Below are 15,167 nucleotides of genomic sequence, written 5' to 3' on the forward strand. Positions count from 1 at the left end.
AGTGTTAAAAATCAAGGGGGGACATGAAAGAGGGAAGTTTCAGGCCACGAGAAGGGACTAATGGGAGATCAAATTACTTAGCCTAAAAAAAGTTCGGGGAAGGGGGGGATGCTAAGGATAAGCAAAGAAAGGAATCTCATTCTCAGGGAGTTTAAATTATTAAAGTCCTAGTAAAGAATCCACTGCAAAATCTCTTCTACTCTCAAGTGTAGTCAAAACCAAGTCATATATGAGAAAGAGCTGAAGAACAAATTAATGATGGCAATCTACATGACAGCACAGCAGTCTCATTGGGAAGGAATAAAATTCTTTATTGAGAGCTAAGTCTTACACCACTTAAAACTTGCTCTGTAGTGCTTTTGTCCACGGATTTTAAGTCAGTTTGCTGAAGAGCCTAAGCTCCCCTGTTTTACTAGGGAAGGAGCAGAGAGAAGACAATCCTTAGAAGTGTGATCACTAGTTTTATTCGTCCAGTTTGACATCTCTGCAGCCTGCTTCTTAAAAGGTGGAGGACACCACAGATTTCATCTGATTAATTTGTTTTGGAAGAATCTGAGCCTGACTGGCATGACCAAATTCACCCAAAGTAACAGGAGAAGAGCGTGAAATAACAAGTGTCTTTCACAGTTCATCTTGGCATCCCTCCCTAAGGAATATGTGCGAGACATTAGTTCTAGTCAAGCCATTAAAAAAAAAAAAAAAAAAAAAAAAAAGGAGCTAACATATGCAATGGGAAAAATAAGACTCTGAACGTTGAAATCCAACTCTGTTAGTCTGTCTGTCTTAAAATAGCCTGCCCTACAATAACAACGCTGCTGTGTTTATATAACCGACGGTGGGAACATCAGGCAGATTTGAAACACAACCATTTTTGAGACTATTAGGTGTTCTTATACTTTGGCCACTGTCCCTTTCCGAGCAGCCTCTCTTCTCTTTGGGAACTGGGATGTGCAACCTGAGCAAGCCAAACCCAGGCTGTAGCTGGACCAGGCGGTGAGGCTCTGTCAGGGTCCTGGTGCCAGACCCAAATCACACCGAGCACGAACATGGGTCCTGTGTAACACACTGGTAGCTAAGCCTTCACGCTGCACCAGCAGTGCTGAGGTGCAGCTGTGTGTTGTCTCTCCACACCACTTGTAGTTTTTCTGTCAGGAACTGCGGCCTGGGGAGACCAGAGGTGTTCTCCTCCAGGCTTCAGCGCTGATACAACAGTAGTGAATGAGGAACTCCAGGCCCCCTGACTTCTGCAGGACAGCGTAAAGGACTAAGGCCCAGCGAAACATCTGTGTCCAACCCTAAGAGGCCATCTCTGTCAGCCTTTGGTTTGAGTTAAAAACACACACTTCCTTTCCCAAATGACACTTCGATCTTGTGAAGGCTGTTGTACTGACAACCGGCTTTGATCAGCAATAAACCCAGAGTGAAGAGTGCAAAATATGCAGCCCTGGCAGCCTGCCTAAAGCCTGTTTTGCTGTAATTTGCCTTGAAGAGGAGATAGGCAAGTATCCATACCCCTCATGGTGAGCCTGCCATGGAGACAGGCCCAAGGACCATGAGACGCACTCAGTAGGGTGGGCATGGGGTAGGGAGCCTGGGCATGGATGCTGGCAGTGGGATCTGGGACCGGAGCTACAGGAGCAGCTGGAGGCTGGAAAAAGAGATACCAGCAGGTTGTTGCAGACTCCAAATGGATCAGGCAAGGCCTGGTGAGGGAGGTCTGTAGAGGTAGAAGGTGAGTGGGTTGATCTGGAGCAGGTGGAGGCAGGGCTTATGCACGCTGACCTCTCTTTTTCTGCTGAAACTGTGAGAAACAAGAGGTTAATGCAAATTCTATTGAATGTAGCTTTCTAGACAGGCATCTCATTTCACTGATGAAAGGCTATATAATAAAACAACTGTCAAGTGATAAGCCATTATCAGATTGCTGATTTGCTCTCATTACCTGTTCACCATTCCAGACTCTCTGCAGATCATTCATATCAAACTGTTCTTCTACTTCTTTATATCAACACTGTAAAATAGAAATAAACACGTGCTTCACATTTCAGAGGTTTAATCTCTAGGTTGCTATCATGTTTGGTGACTATGTTGATTTTTCCTATTGGAAGAAACTACCTCAGCTCCTCTGAGTCTGTCCTGACAAGTCTCCCTTTAAAAAAAAAGGAGAGAAAGCTTATGTACAGGACTATTTTTCAGCTCTAGGTATAGAGGCTTATTATTATCATTTCCTGGCACCTTTAATCAATGGAACAGTTTCTATGCTCTGATTCACGTGCATCAGTTTCTCCTCTTGGAGTCTTACTTCGTTGCAGGGAGTTCCCAGGATCAAAGTCCAGCCAGTATGAAGACATTATCTGATTAACTCCACACTGTTAGTGATTGAAATAGAAATTCAGTACTGCAGGAAAAGAATGTAGTAGTTCCTGCTATAAACCTATTTCATAATACCAGCCGACGTATCTGGCATTTTAAATACTGGTTAGCATACCATCTTATACTAGTTGGTTCCAGCTGCAGCAAGTAACCTGATACGTCATGGCCAGGAGCAGCTCCAAGAATAATGCAAATATTGCCAGATGCTGGGAGTCCATACTTGGAGAAGTGTTGCTCTGTCCTTCAGCATCAGCTGTTTTTATGCTTCTTCCTTCTAAGAGTACCTTTTTTTTCTTATCCATTCATAAATCAGCCTGCTGTGGGTTTCTGATTCACTTGTCAGTGGGTATGTGCTGGTCTTCCAGTTTGGGGGAAGAAAGCAAGCCTCACTTTTAATTTTCCTAAACCAAAAATTTGTCACCTTCACATATAAACATAGTTCCTATTGACATCAACAAATGCTAGGTCTGGGAGAATACTGGGCATTTCCACACAGCAGATGGTTGCATTATTACTCCTGAAGAGGTGCGTACACCTGTGCCAATACGTAGATGGGGGTGGTTTTTTGCACATGTAACAGATCCCCGTGTACTATCAATATGATCAGAGGGAAAGAGAACACTTTTGATTAAAAGTCAAAAACATGAGAGCAGTACAGGGCAAAATCAATATTTAAATAGTTGATTTTAATTCTTTCTACCATCTCCAACATCTTATATTTTCCATTCTTTTCACTGACTAAAAGTAGATACAAATGGCAATACTTCTACATATTGCCAATGGAAAGAAAAGACAGGATTAGGTGTTTCATCTGTACATAAATATTTTATCCAACATTTTAAGGACTTTATTATCTGTTTGAAAACACCTTTCCAAATTATTTGGGATATGGATTTAAAAAAAAAAAAAAAACAAAAACAAACGTATAGAGAGCCAACAATATAAAATTCAAAACACATATGAAGATTTTTCTCACAAGCAACTCGATGCTGTTAGGAGACTTTTCAAAAACATTAAAAGTTTTGGTGAATGCTCTGCATACCCACAGAAATGTCCTTCTTGCTTTAGTTTATTTTTAAAAATCAAATAATGGCTTTGTATGTTTAGCTTAGAGAAAACTCTGCCTTTCTTTTTGCAATCTGCCATCAATTTTGGGGATACCTGTTTTATTGGAGATGTTTTTACTGATTGTCATAGTTGGATCTTTTCACTTGCATAATATTGCTCTGTTGTTTTTTTTGGGGGGGGGAGGTAGAGGAGGAGGATGTAGCTGACCTCTGCAAATGGCACTATTAAATTTTATGAACTTGGCCTATTCTATAAGCATTAAATGAAAGAAATATTATGTGCAATACTCAGACAGGAACTTTCGAAGACTGCACAATGAAACTCTTCCAGTCAGGAAATCCATAAAACAACTGGCTCAGGCATGAGAATCAACTTCACTCTAACCCCGAGACTGGTTTATTTAGAGGTATTAGAAGACTAGATCTGCTCACCTCTGGATTGCCAAACATAACCTGCCCCAGAGAGGAAATGGCAGAAGATTCTTGGAAAATGGTGACTATGAGTCATTAGTGGAGACTGCAATCCAGCTCTGCGTTAAGACAAGCCTGCATCACAAAACACAAACCTTACTATATATCAATTGACAAACACAAACCTCACTATATATCAATTGACAACCTGTCAAGCACAAGAGAGGACAAGGAGCAGAGACATCTCTGCCCGAGCTTGTGACTGACACTAAGAGATGAAAATGATGTGTGCCACCTCCCGGGCTGTATCCTGCCCAGCTCTCGTGTTGGGTGTGCAGACTTTTCCGGCTGTCAGGGCCACCAAGGCCATGCTTCTCCTTAAGATAGATTGTTTCCTCCTTGGACAAAGGGAATATGCCATATCCCAAAGCCTTGTATTGTAGAAAGGACTTGGAGTCAGTGGGGTGCCTCAATACAATTGCTTGTGAAAGACTGACCTGACAGACAGGGATACACTGAGCAGAAGAGTACTTCATTGATGGATTGACCAAGCTTTATTTATCAAGTGAAGCATTATTTTTTTTATTTTTCTGCCAACAGTATCATGCTTTGCATGTTATTAACTCTTGGTGAAAGTTTCCAGCACAAGCTGAGTCTCTTTTATTCATGCAGGTTTTTCTCTTTCCTGTCTGTCAGGTTCTAGTGAAAAATGCTACTTCTAGATGCACCAAGTGATCACTGATGCAATGCTGACATCCTGCCTTGAAAGAGCACACTCAAGGTTTTCATACTATGACCTGGTTCCCGACTGTGCTCTCTGAGATAAAACTGCATGTGTTCTCCCCTCGTCAGTAAAATAGGAATTCAAAATTCACAAGTGATTATAACTTTTAATTTAGATTTATAAGAAACAAGTAAAACAAAGAATGAAGAATATGTATAGCAGTCTGTTACCAATGCCAGCTGTGTGGGGAGCAACATGAGAAAAAACAAACCCCAACTTCGATCTATTGTCTTTTTCACAAGAAAGACACTGAATTTTTAACTGTTTTATTGAGTACTCTCTGACTGGATTTGTGAACATATCAATACTCTGCAAGTGAACTGTTCAAAATAGTAAAGGCCGTGGTCCATCCTAAGGTGTATAAGGACATCTGAGGTTAATGGCCAAGATTCATCTCACCTATTTCAGGGTCTGATCATGTTGCACATGCTCCATCATCAGTAAGGGACACAGGCATCTTCCAGTTGGCTAATTAGTCCACTGAAGTCTCTCTCCGTTGACTGGAAAGGAAATCAGGGTAAGTACATGCTTCACTTAATTAGATGCCTCATTTCAGCAAGATGCAGTAAGTGCCAGCTAGCTTGAAATTATAAACCCAAGAGCAGAGTTTGGCACTGCTTGTGCATGGTATTAAACCATAAGACAGGCATCCAAGTTCATTCAGCAGAAAACCTCACATTACTTAAAGTGTTAATTAAATTACATGTCGAAGTAACGTATCTTTACCACTACAAAGGAAAGGTTTACATTTTTCTATGAATACTGGTTGGAGTACTCATGCCTAAGAATTGATAGCCTTATATATGGGATCCATCAATAGCTGTAAGTAGCAAATGACACTAAAAAGCAGTAACTTTTTGTTGCAGCTTTAAACTTAGTGAAGCTATCAAACTATCCACTGCATTGAAAGCTCATGTCTTAATGCAGCAGCAGTACATTTGGATACAGATCAAACAGCTCTGCAAGTAGCACAGTTAGAAGCTTTAATTTATAAGTCTTAACTCACAAGAAGTCATAATTACAACCAGTCCTTATCAACGATCTGTCCAGTCCTTGCTTAAAATTAAAATAATCTTTTGTGCACCTGATTAAGTTCTGAACTAAGAACTACAGATTACTGATCTCTTCACTGCTACATGCCTCTTTTCTTGTTCTAATCTCCTTATCCTTACTTTTTTTTTTCTTTCTTTTCTTTTCTTTTTTTTTTTTTTTTTTTCTCTCATAGCTCTTGTGCAGAGACCCATAACAATTTGGGCTAAGGAGGTATTTGCATCAATATTATATCTGTGTGTTTTCACTCACTTCCATCTTGTGTAGGCAACCAAGAGCACTACATAGTCCTTAAGGCCAAATGCTCATCTCTACTTGTGCTCTCCATCACTTTACCTCCTGATGTGCAACAAAGAAGCCAGTAGGATTGCCCCTGTGGGAAGGCTGTACTGATGGTTTGAAACCATACAAGAATCTGGCCTCCATGATTATATAAGATGTGTATATAAAGACAATTTTGAGGTAATGATGATTTGACAAATGTAGACTGCTGCTAATAGAGCTACTAATTACATTCTGCAACTGTGCTATTAGATCAGATGGATACATGGCGGTCATGAAAATTTGTATTTGATAGCTATCATGCATTAATTTACTTAACTCTTCATACATCCCTGTGGTCAAGTGAAACAAGGAATTAGTGGCTCATCAAGGACATATAAAATAATGCTAGTGCTTCGGAGGCTCTTTCCCTCTAAGTTCCTGACATCTTTGCTGCTTCATATTATTTTTCTTTGGTATTTACATTTGTGGTTCAAGAGTAGAATTTCAAACCTTCAGCTGTGAAAACTAGTGCAGTGCTTACTGCAAGTAACGAGGTGGCAAGGACAAATATAGGCCCAACACTTGAGCACACACCTACACTGAGAGCCCAAGCAATCTTCTCTGTCACCACTCCCAACTTGCAAGAACCATCTCCAAAAGGAACAGAATAATCTAGGCTACATGCCCATTTACTACATAGTCTTTCAAATGGGATTACCAGCAACGATTCAGTTTTTTACAATTTTCATGAGGTAGACACAAGTTCTTGTGGAATTATGATGTCAGGACCAGAGTCACTTGTTATCTTTTCAGGCTTTAGCCTGGAAAAGAGAAGACTGAGGGGAGACCTCATCAATACATATACATGTCTGAAGGGAGGGTATCAAGAGGTTGCAACCAGACTCTTTTCAGTGGTGCCCAGTGACAGGATGAGAGGCAACTGGCACAAACTGAAGCACAAGAAGCTCCATATGAATATGAGAGGGCATTTCGTTTCTGTGAGGGTGACAGAGCCCTGGCACGGGTTGCCCAGAGAGGTCGTGGCGTCTCCTTCTCTGGAGATACTCAGAACCCACCTGGATGCTTTGGTCAACTGCCTGCAGAGAGCTGAGAGATTCTCTGAATACCAGAAGCCACCCAAGACATCTAGACTGATGTAAATATTGTGTAAAAAATAATGAAAAGTTTCTGAATGATTAAGCTTATGGAACATATACTGCAACTTCCTTGCTGCTGCAGTTTCAGCACAAACTATCTTTAGTGATCTGTCTGGCCGAGACTCCAGGCTCTGACATTCTTTTGAGAAGACTCCTCATTTTTCTAAAGAACAGCTCCTAGTCCTCTAAAGGCAATTTTAGCAATAGCAGATGCTGCTGTTTCCATGATGAGAGTGTTTTTATAGGAGGCCAAGGCCTGATCCTCCTTTCCTCCAAGATCACCATATAGGCAGGGAGTAGTTTCACTGAAGTGAGAGGAAACCTGCAAGGGCAGAACTAATGCAAGTCGGGGGGAAACCAAGGCTCTGCAGAGAAGTCATTTTTAGTATTAGCTGTGACAGATGTGAGTCTGAAAGTTGCCTCCCTGCCGCCATGCATCACCCAGCAGGCTCAGGCAGGGACCCTGCCGAGGTGGAAGCAGATGTTTCGGTGACAGCTTCGCGGCTTCCCCGTCTCCTTAAAGACAACTGATCCTTAAGGAATGAATACTGAACTTCTCTAGAAATGATCTTTCTTGTTCCTTTGCCAGCTCTTCCATTTTCCCAGATCCCTCAAATGTGAAAGTTTTCTACCCAGGGAAGTGCAGAGTTTCATAATACAGGATACCCTTCGGGAGAGTCATAGCTAGATGCGGAGACATGGACGTCCTTCAAGCTCTTTGGAAGTCATAAGGGGCACAAGAAGGAAGAATCCCTCCATCCTCCACATGGTCCCAGGAGGCTGTTTGGCAGGGCTCCCACAGGACGGGGCCAGCTGGGCAGGCGCTCTGCGGCCAGTGTGCATGACATGCTAGGGAAACAATTCATCTTCGTTCCAAATTATCTGCCATTAGTCACTGTGTACATGTACTCGGCAATTAATCCTCTCTCTTGCTGGAGGGCTGGTTTGCTGTGATATTACACAAATTTCTCCATCTGCCTGTGTCTGCTACCATCAGCAGCTTCACTTGGGCTTTCTCCCTATCACACTCTTTCCTTCTCTCCTCCTGATGTGATGTGCAAGAGCCGTAGTGGAAAGTCAGACACTAACCAAGACCGAATCTCTTGGATGAGGTCAATTTATAATCACCTAGTTGTGAAAATCTGTCGAAGATGACAATGCCTCCTGTTTCTGTACCCCACGGTATAGTGATACTTCGGGCAAAAAGATCAACCATGCAGGCAGCTGTGGTTACAAGAGCAGCCATTAACAAACTCATGGAGTGAGAGGTCAAAGTATGTGACTGTCTGTCCATTTACCTTCAGATGAGTGATTCTGTTTTTGCGTTCAGGAACATGTAGTGACAGAAGGTGAGCTGGCATCAAACCCTCCATCCGAACACCTCAAAGTAATTCAGACATAGGCTGATGCTGCTTGTATTTTGATTTGCAGGTAGTCATCAGCCCCCTGATGTGAGATGCAAGACAATTTCCAGAATGTTTGGGTTTCTTTGTGCGTATTTATTGCTATGTAGGATTGGAGATATCTTGCCTTGATATTATTTGTTTGGCTTTTTTTCATAAACTGACGTGGGAAACATGTTTTTGAATGACAATTTTTGAAAAACAAATGTATTTGTTGCACAGATATATCTCATTTGTACTGTTTTTAAGTACAAAATTTTTTAAAAAAATGATTTTTTTCCACACACTTCAAAGGAAATATTTCTAGTTATTTAATTCAAAATTATTTTTTGCTTCAAAATTTGCAATTTTATTTTTATTTTTGTTTTTATTTCCTTCTGATCTTTTAGAAGACTATTAGAACTAATGTATGTTTGGAGTAAAATACTTACGTATGGACTAATTATTTATGTACTCATTACCTCAATTCAAACCCAGATTGTCAAAAATGTGGCAGTCTCTTTCAAAATTAGCACGAGTCAGTAATTTCTGTGTGCAGAACACAATTAGCACAGCCTAACTGCTACAGCCAAGAGTCTTGCAAGCATTACAGTTGGATGACTGGAGGAGAATATAGACGAGGAAGTCCACACAATTAGAGAGTCCAGATTTTCCTTTCAAAACCTCTGTAGCATTTGCATAATTAAGCAAAGTGGATGTAATATTAAGGAATGCCACCTGGGGAGGGATCTCTCTGAAATTACACTTTGTGCCACATGATGCTATTCTGCACGCAGCGGCTTGCATTCAGCCAGCCCCACGAACAGCGTTGTGTTGATGTCTGCTACTGTGGCCTGGTTAATTATAAAGCTAATACAGAGGAACGCAGACGTGACCATGGGGTCTGCAATGTCCCTGGGATGCATTTTTTTGCAATTCAGCTGTTAAGGGAATCTCACACTGCAGTTTTGCGTTTCCTAGGCTTATTTTCCCAGCACATAAATTTTCTGAGAACTTCCATCTTCTTTTATCTCTAAATACTATCTCATACTCAGGCGAAATAATGATTCTAAATTAACTGTCATTAAGCTTTTCAGCCTAACCGTTCTCTTTGTGTTATTATGCAAGCTTGAAACTGTGAGCCAATTTCATCTGTCCTCAAACATTTTTTTAAACATTTTCAGCTTTGCCGGAAAGGGAAAACAGTTTGAAACATCTTAAAAATTAACGTTTGTTTTTTTTTTTTCCTTTTTTTTTTTTTTTTTTCTCCCCTACATTTTTGGTTGATTTGCCAATATTTTGCATTTTGCATTTTTCAATAAAATTGAAAAATCAACCTGTCATATAACATTTCCCATACTTCACTAAGGAAGGAATATTTTTGGTATTTGTTAAACAAGCAACTTAGGGGAGGGGAAGCAAAATCTTTAAAACATTGAAAGAAAATCAGTAAGCCTCATGTTTCTTCTATTTCTCTGTAGTTCAGTCAAGTGGAGTTATTTGGAGTGATGCTGAAGATGCCCAAAAAGCTGTGTGTTTAGCTCATCTGGGATTTAGCAGGAACCTCCTCCGTACATCTTTCTCTGTCTGGGACATGCTCGTTGTAAACATCGGCAGAGTATGGGTAAAATATTGTTTAAACTGAGCTGCCTTTGTAGGGCAACACAAACAACTGCACAAAGCACGACGGAGAGGGAACAGCCAAGCGTAAGCCAGCTCCCGTGTCTGACGCCTGCAGATCATATGGTGCATGACCCAATTCACCACCCTTGATCTCAGATCTGTTCCCCTGGCACTAAAAAGACTTTGGCTATGTTACTATTGTTTTCTCCTGGCAGGACTGTGGGAGGAAAGCATTTTATTGAGAGATTAAATTGGCTCCAGATGGCTAAGCTGGCCTTTCAGACCAAACTCCTGTTTGGGCTCTCATCATCTCCGATCTCGGGCACTGCAGCGTGCTCCTCCTTGGCCTTGGCAAACCTCTTCTCCCCAGCACAGATGCTTCTCCTTGCTGGTGTAGCTCCTCAGTGCTCACTCCCCTTCCCTATCGCCACTGCCCCCATCACCTGGCAAACTTTGCTCTCCTGTTAGGTGTCAGCAGGGAACCTTCTCCATCCCCTTGACCCACGCTGTTAACCTCTGTTGCTCACTTGATAATTTTTAAGCCAACTCCGAGCTAGCCAATTCTCTGAAAAAAATACACTCTGCGAAGGGCATTTCAGAATATGTCTGGTTTTAACCTGCATTTGCATCAAGATTTACTGTGCACCCAGTGGCAATGGTTTCATTCAGAAAGAGGAGTATCCTGCCTAAACGTACCAGCAATCAGCTCATTCCCACTGTTTGGAGGGGAGAGACAGGCCCCTTTCCTCCCTCTTCTGCTGTCACTCAGGCCACAAGGATGGGAGCACACAGGCACACTACCTCTGTGTCACGTCAGCTCTCTCAAGCAGTCAAACATCTTTCCTGGACAGTAACTGCTTTTGAATAATGGATCACCACAGCAAGGCATGCTGATGATCTATTATTCAAATGACAGCATTACCCAAAAAAGAAAATGCCACAATTGGCTTCTGTGTAATCACAGGATAGCAATCAAACTCCAGGCACACGGGTGGCTGCATCCCTGGCACCACATGTCTGGTAGAAGAATGCCAGCCTTGCAACCTTTAATTAGTACTTAATAAACTGAAAAGGTGCAATTTACACTTCTGATTTACCTCGAGGAGCAAGCTGTATTCCTCTTGCTGCCTCTGCTTTTGCAGACTTCAGCCCTTCCTGTTTTCCTTCTGCTCTAAGCAGCAGCCAGGAGAAAATACAATGGCATCTCTCAGCTGAACAAGACAGTCCATTTATTATGATTGCTAGCACTGTTCTTGCAGCAAGCTAGCAAAGCCAGTCACATGCCTTTTTACATATAACACCAAGCTGAACTGATTTAAAAGCAGTATTTCAGTGAAATGTGTAAGCAAAGGAAAGTTCTAGGATGGTGCAGAAAAAGCCCTCCCACTGAAGTGAGCCTCCATTTGGCTGCGTTTAACCTGGTAAGAACATGGTCTTTGTACACCTCGTGTGATTATTTCAGGTTGCTAAATCTATCCAGAGAAACACATCCCCATGTCTATGGGGAGGCAATGCTCCAGTTGTTAGGTGGAGACTGAGGACTTGGTGCTTTTAGGCTAAAGCTGGCTGTGTCAGTCCTTCCTTTTTGATAGTTTTAGCAGCTTTCACTACATACATATATATATCTTCTCCTTAAAATAGAAGTTAAACGTACGAAAAGGAAGCTATGCATATGCAGGCATCTCTGCAGTCCCTTATGAACATCAGGAAGCTGGTTATTTCCATTCACTGAGCGAAGGCAGAGCACAGGGTGACAAATCACAGCTCGCAGCCTGTTGTACAATGGGGCACCAGTCACCGAGCAAGCGATGTTAAAAAACATACAGCTTCTGCCAGAGAGCAATAAGGCTTTCAACTGTTCCTGTATGTCCAGCAAAAGTAGGAAGAATATTGAGAGGGTTTATTATTCATGATGCAAAAATGAGAGATCATTACATGTAATTGTGAGAAAATTAATGCAGAGAGCAGGTTCATAACATAAAGCATTTAAAAACACATAAATATTCTTTTTGTTCCAGAACAAAAATTTGCTGAAAAACTATTTCAAAATACACTTATTCTGGTACTGCAATAGTTCTACCTCTTCCAACAAATTAATCCACCTTCTTATATCTCTAAATACTGTTTTGTGTTCAGCCTTAACAAGTGCTTTTGAATTAACTATCATTAAGCTCTTCAGCTTTGTCATTCTCCTTGTGTTACTGTGCAAGCATAAAACTGCCAGACCAATCCAGCTGACCTTAAGCGAATGAAGCAGTGTTGTGTATAAAGACCTAGAAAATCACAGCGACAGCCCTTGTTGAATTCAGCAGGGCCAAGGTTTCACCCAGATGTTCTTCTCTAAGACTGTGTGTTCCTGAAGCTATGAAGGCACTGGATTATAAGTAATAAAATATAGGCTGATGACTTCCTGCTGAGGTGCAGATCCTTGCATAGTGGGTTTCAGCCTACCAGCAATGGTTCTGCATTTCTTATTTGCCTTTTGGTCCATGCATACCTGTGGATAACAAGACTGAAAACCTGGTGACTACCAAATGGGCACAGACCCATATGTGAATGGCCAGCCCAGTGAGTGGCAGGAGCTGGTGCTGGGCAGCTGCAGAGCACAGTGGGGCAGCCTTTGTATGCTGCAGGAGGTGCTCTGGAGCTACCTTTTCTACCAGTTTTATGTTAACATTTCCCAGTATGACATCTTCAGAAGTCACAATGTGATTTAAGGGTTTAAGTCCCTGTGGGTTTCCCTGCTGAAAGCCTTGAAGCTGCTCCAAGAACTGCGCAGAGCCTCTTCACCGTTAGTTGCAAGAATGTGGTGCATCCAAGAAATGTGGAAGTTGAGTTAATTCACGTATTTAAAGGTGTCTGAGCTGATACAAACCTCTCACAGGTTGATGCTGATCCTTTTACAATGCCTCCTGGATCCGAGTGCTGGCTAATGCAGATAGGCTTATTTCCCCGGGAATGCAGCCATCCCACCTGAGCCTGTAAAACATGAAAACATAGGTACTTACAAAAAGAAAAAAAAAAAAAAACAATTTAAAATAAATAAATAACATTAAAAGTGCTAGGTTGTCTTTCAAAGAGCTTTGCGGAGTTTTATGGTATCCAGGTACCATACTGTGAAGCATCCCCTGCAGATCCTGCTGTGCCCACAGAGGCATGTGAGTCAGCAGGGCTCCTGAGGCCCAATGCTTGCTGACGAGTTCAGTTTTTATGTACTGGGTCTACCACTGGGAGAGCCTCTCTGGTCTCCAATGACCAAATACTGAGATATAATGGCTGATGCAGCAGAGGAGATGGGTCTATGAAACACAACTGCTTGGTGATCACAGAAGAGAGTCCTTAATGTGGACTTGCATTTATTTCTGCTTTGAGCTTTGAAGGGAGAGAAAGAAAAATCCAGCCCTGAGCTTCCAAACACTAAACTTAGATAAAAGAAAGAGAGCTTCAGGGAAGCATTAATCAATTTGCAATATGTTTCATTATTTAAAAAATTAATTCTCCTTCAGCTAAATTAAGTTGAATCAGTAGCTCATTTTAATTCTCTGTCTACCGCAGTGAAATCCATCCTTATCTTCTGACCACTCTCCTGGCCTGCAGTGGGAACCACATTGTGAGGTGAATTTTTGGTCTAAAATATTAAGCAAACATGAATACTTTGGTTATGACCATTTCACTTAGAACACAGCAGGCTTCAGAAACATCACACCAAGTCCAAATCCATGGCACCTTGAAGAATAGGCTGATATGCTAACAGATGCTTACAGAGTTAATGGACAAAGTCTAACAAGACTTGTTAACCACTTCTTAGCCCATTAAACTTTTAAAAGTAACAAAGTATAAGGCTGTGGTATGAATTAAATAAACACCTGAGATATAATTTTCTGTGAGTGCCAAGATATTTATTCTAAAGAAATAACAATCCCAATTGATTTACATTTTTAATGTTTTCTGCTTCAAAAAATATTATTGCACTAGATCAGACAAGTAGTTGCTAGTTCAGAATGTGAAAGTAATCAGGAAAGCTAAACAAATCTTCTAATTTATGGAGAATAACAGAAAATGTTGGTTCTCCTAAGGCTGTTTTTGGAAAGTCAGTATTTCATTAAGTATTCCTAGTTTCAAACATTTAACTGCCTTTGACGGGCAAAATTATTTGCTCCCATATAGGATGTTTCATACAGTAGTTATCTAAGGATGTTGTGAGAAGCAGAACAGCCTTTGCCTAATTCTGTACAAGGCAAAGAGATTTCAGAAAAAAATCCAAAAAAAATTCCAAAAAAAAGATATGGTTGCTATTGTCTCTCTAAACCTGGCAAATCAGGTGTGCTTCTGCAGATGATGCTGTTAATACCCAGGGAAAATGGAGGATGGTGTCAGGAAGGGCCCTTCCCTTCCCTTCCCTTCCCTTCCCTTCCCTTCCCTTCCCTTCCCTTCCCTTCCCTTCCCTTCCCTTCCCTTCCCTTCCCTTCCCTTCCCTTCCCTTCCCTTCCCTTCCCTTCCCTTCCCTTCCCTTCCCTTCCCTTCCCTTCCCTTCCCTTCCCTTCCCTTCCCTTCCCTTCCCTTCCCTTCCCTTCCCTTCCCTTCCCTTCCCTTCCCACAGTAGGTGAGTATTTTGGAGTCCTCACTTCACAGATCACAGAGCCACTCCAAGGGAGAGGATGCTAACAGCACAGGCAGGACTTGTGCAGCCCCACAGGCCGTGGTGGCAGTGTGTCACCAGGACATGCTGGGGCAGGAGAGCCCGAGGTTGATGTTGTAGCTGAGGAACGTGTAGGAGGAATCCAGCGCCGGCTTGCCTGCATGCCAGCACGCACGAGGGAAAATACCTGCACGTCCCGGGCTGTGCTGTGGTGCTCCTAGCTGGGACTGACATAGCCTTGGCTTGGTTCATTGAGAGCCTAGTGCACGTCTGTGCGCAGCAGCCTGCTGTGGTTTAATGAGGTATTTTACACACTTACCTCTAGTTCATGCAGATTAATTTCCTGAGGCTGTGCCTGTGCTTGAAGTTATTTCGGAAAGGCAGCCCCTGAGCGCTCCTGTGCATGCTAAGACACAC

General features: G+C 42.0%; 1 long non-coding RNA gene across 1 annotated transcript; it reads right to left on the minus strand.

Moving 5' to 3' along the window:
- LOC137850292 (uncharacterized) lies at window positions 1-13,111 on the minus strand. The gene is made up of 4 exons (XR_011092443.1): window positions 12,987-13,111; window positions 5,035-5,135; window positions 1,943-2,011; window positions 1-1,801 (listed from the first exon to the last, which is right to left on the minus strand). It is a non-coding gene; the product is annotated as an uncharacterized lncRNA (long non-coding RNA).
- Between the last annotated feature and the right edge of the window lie 2,056 nt (window positions 13,112-15,167).

This window comes from Anas acuta, chromosome 1 (genome assembly GCF_963932015.1).
Source record: "Anas acuta chromosome 1, bAnaAcu1.1, whole genome shotgun sequence".
Taxonomy (NCBI): Eukaryota; Metazoa; Chordata; class Aves; order Anseriformes; family Anatidae; genus Anas; species Anas acuta.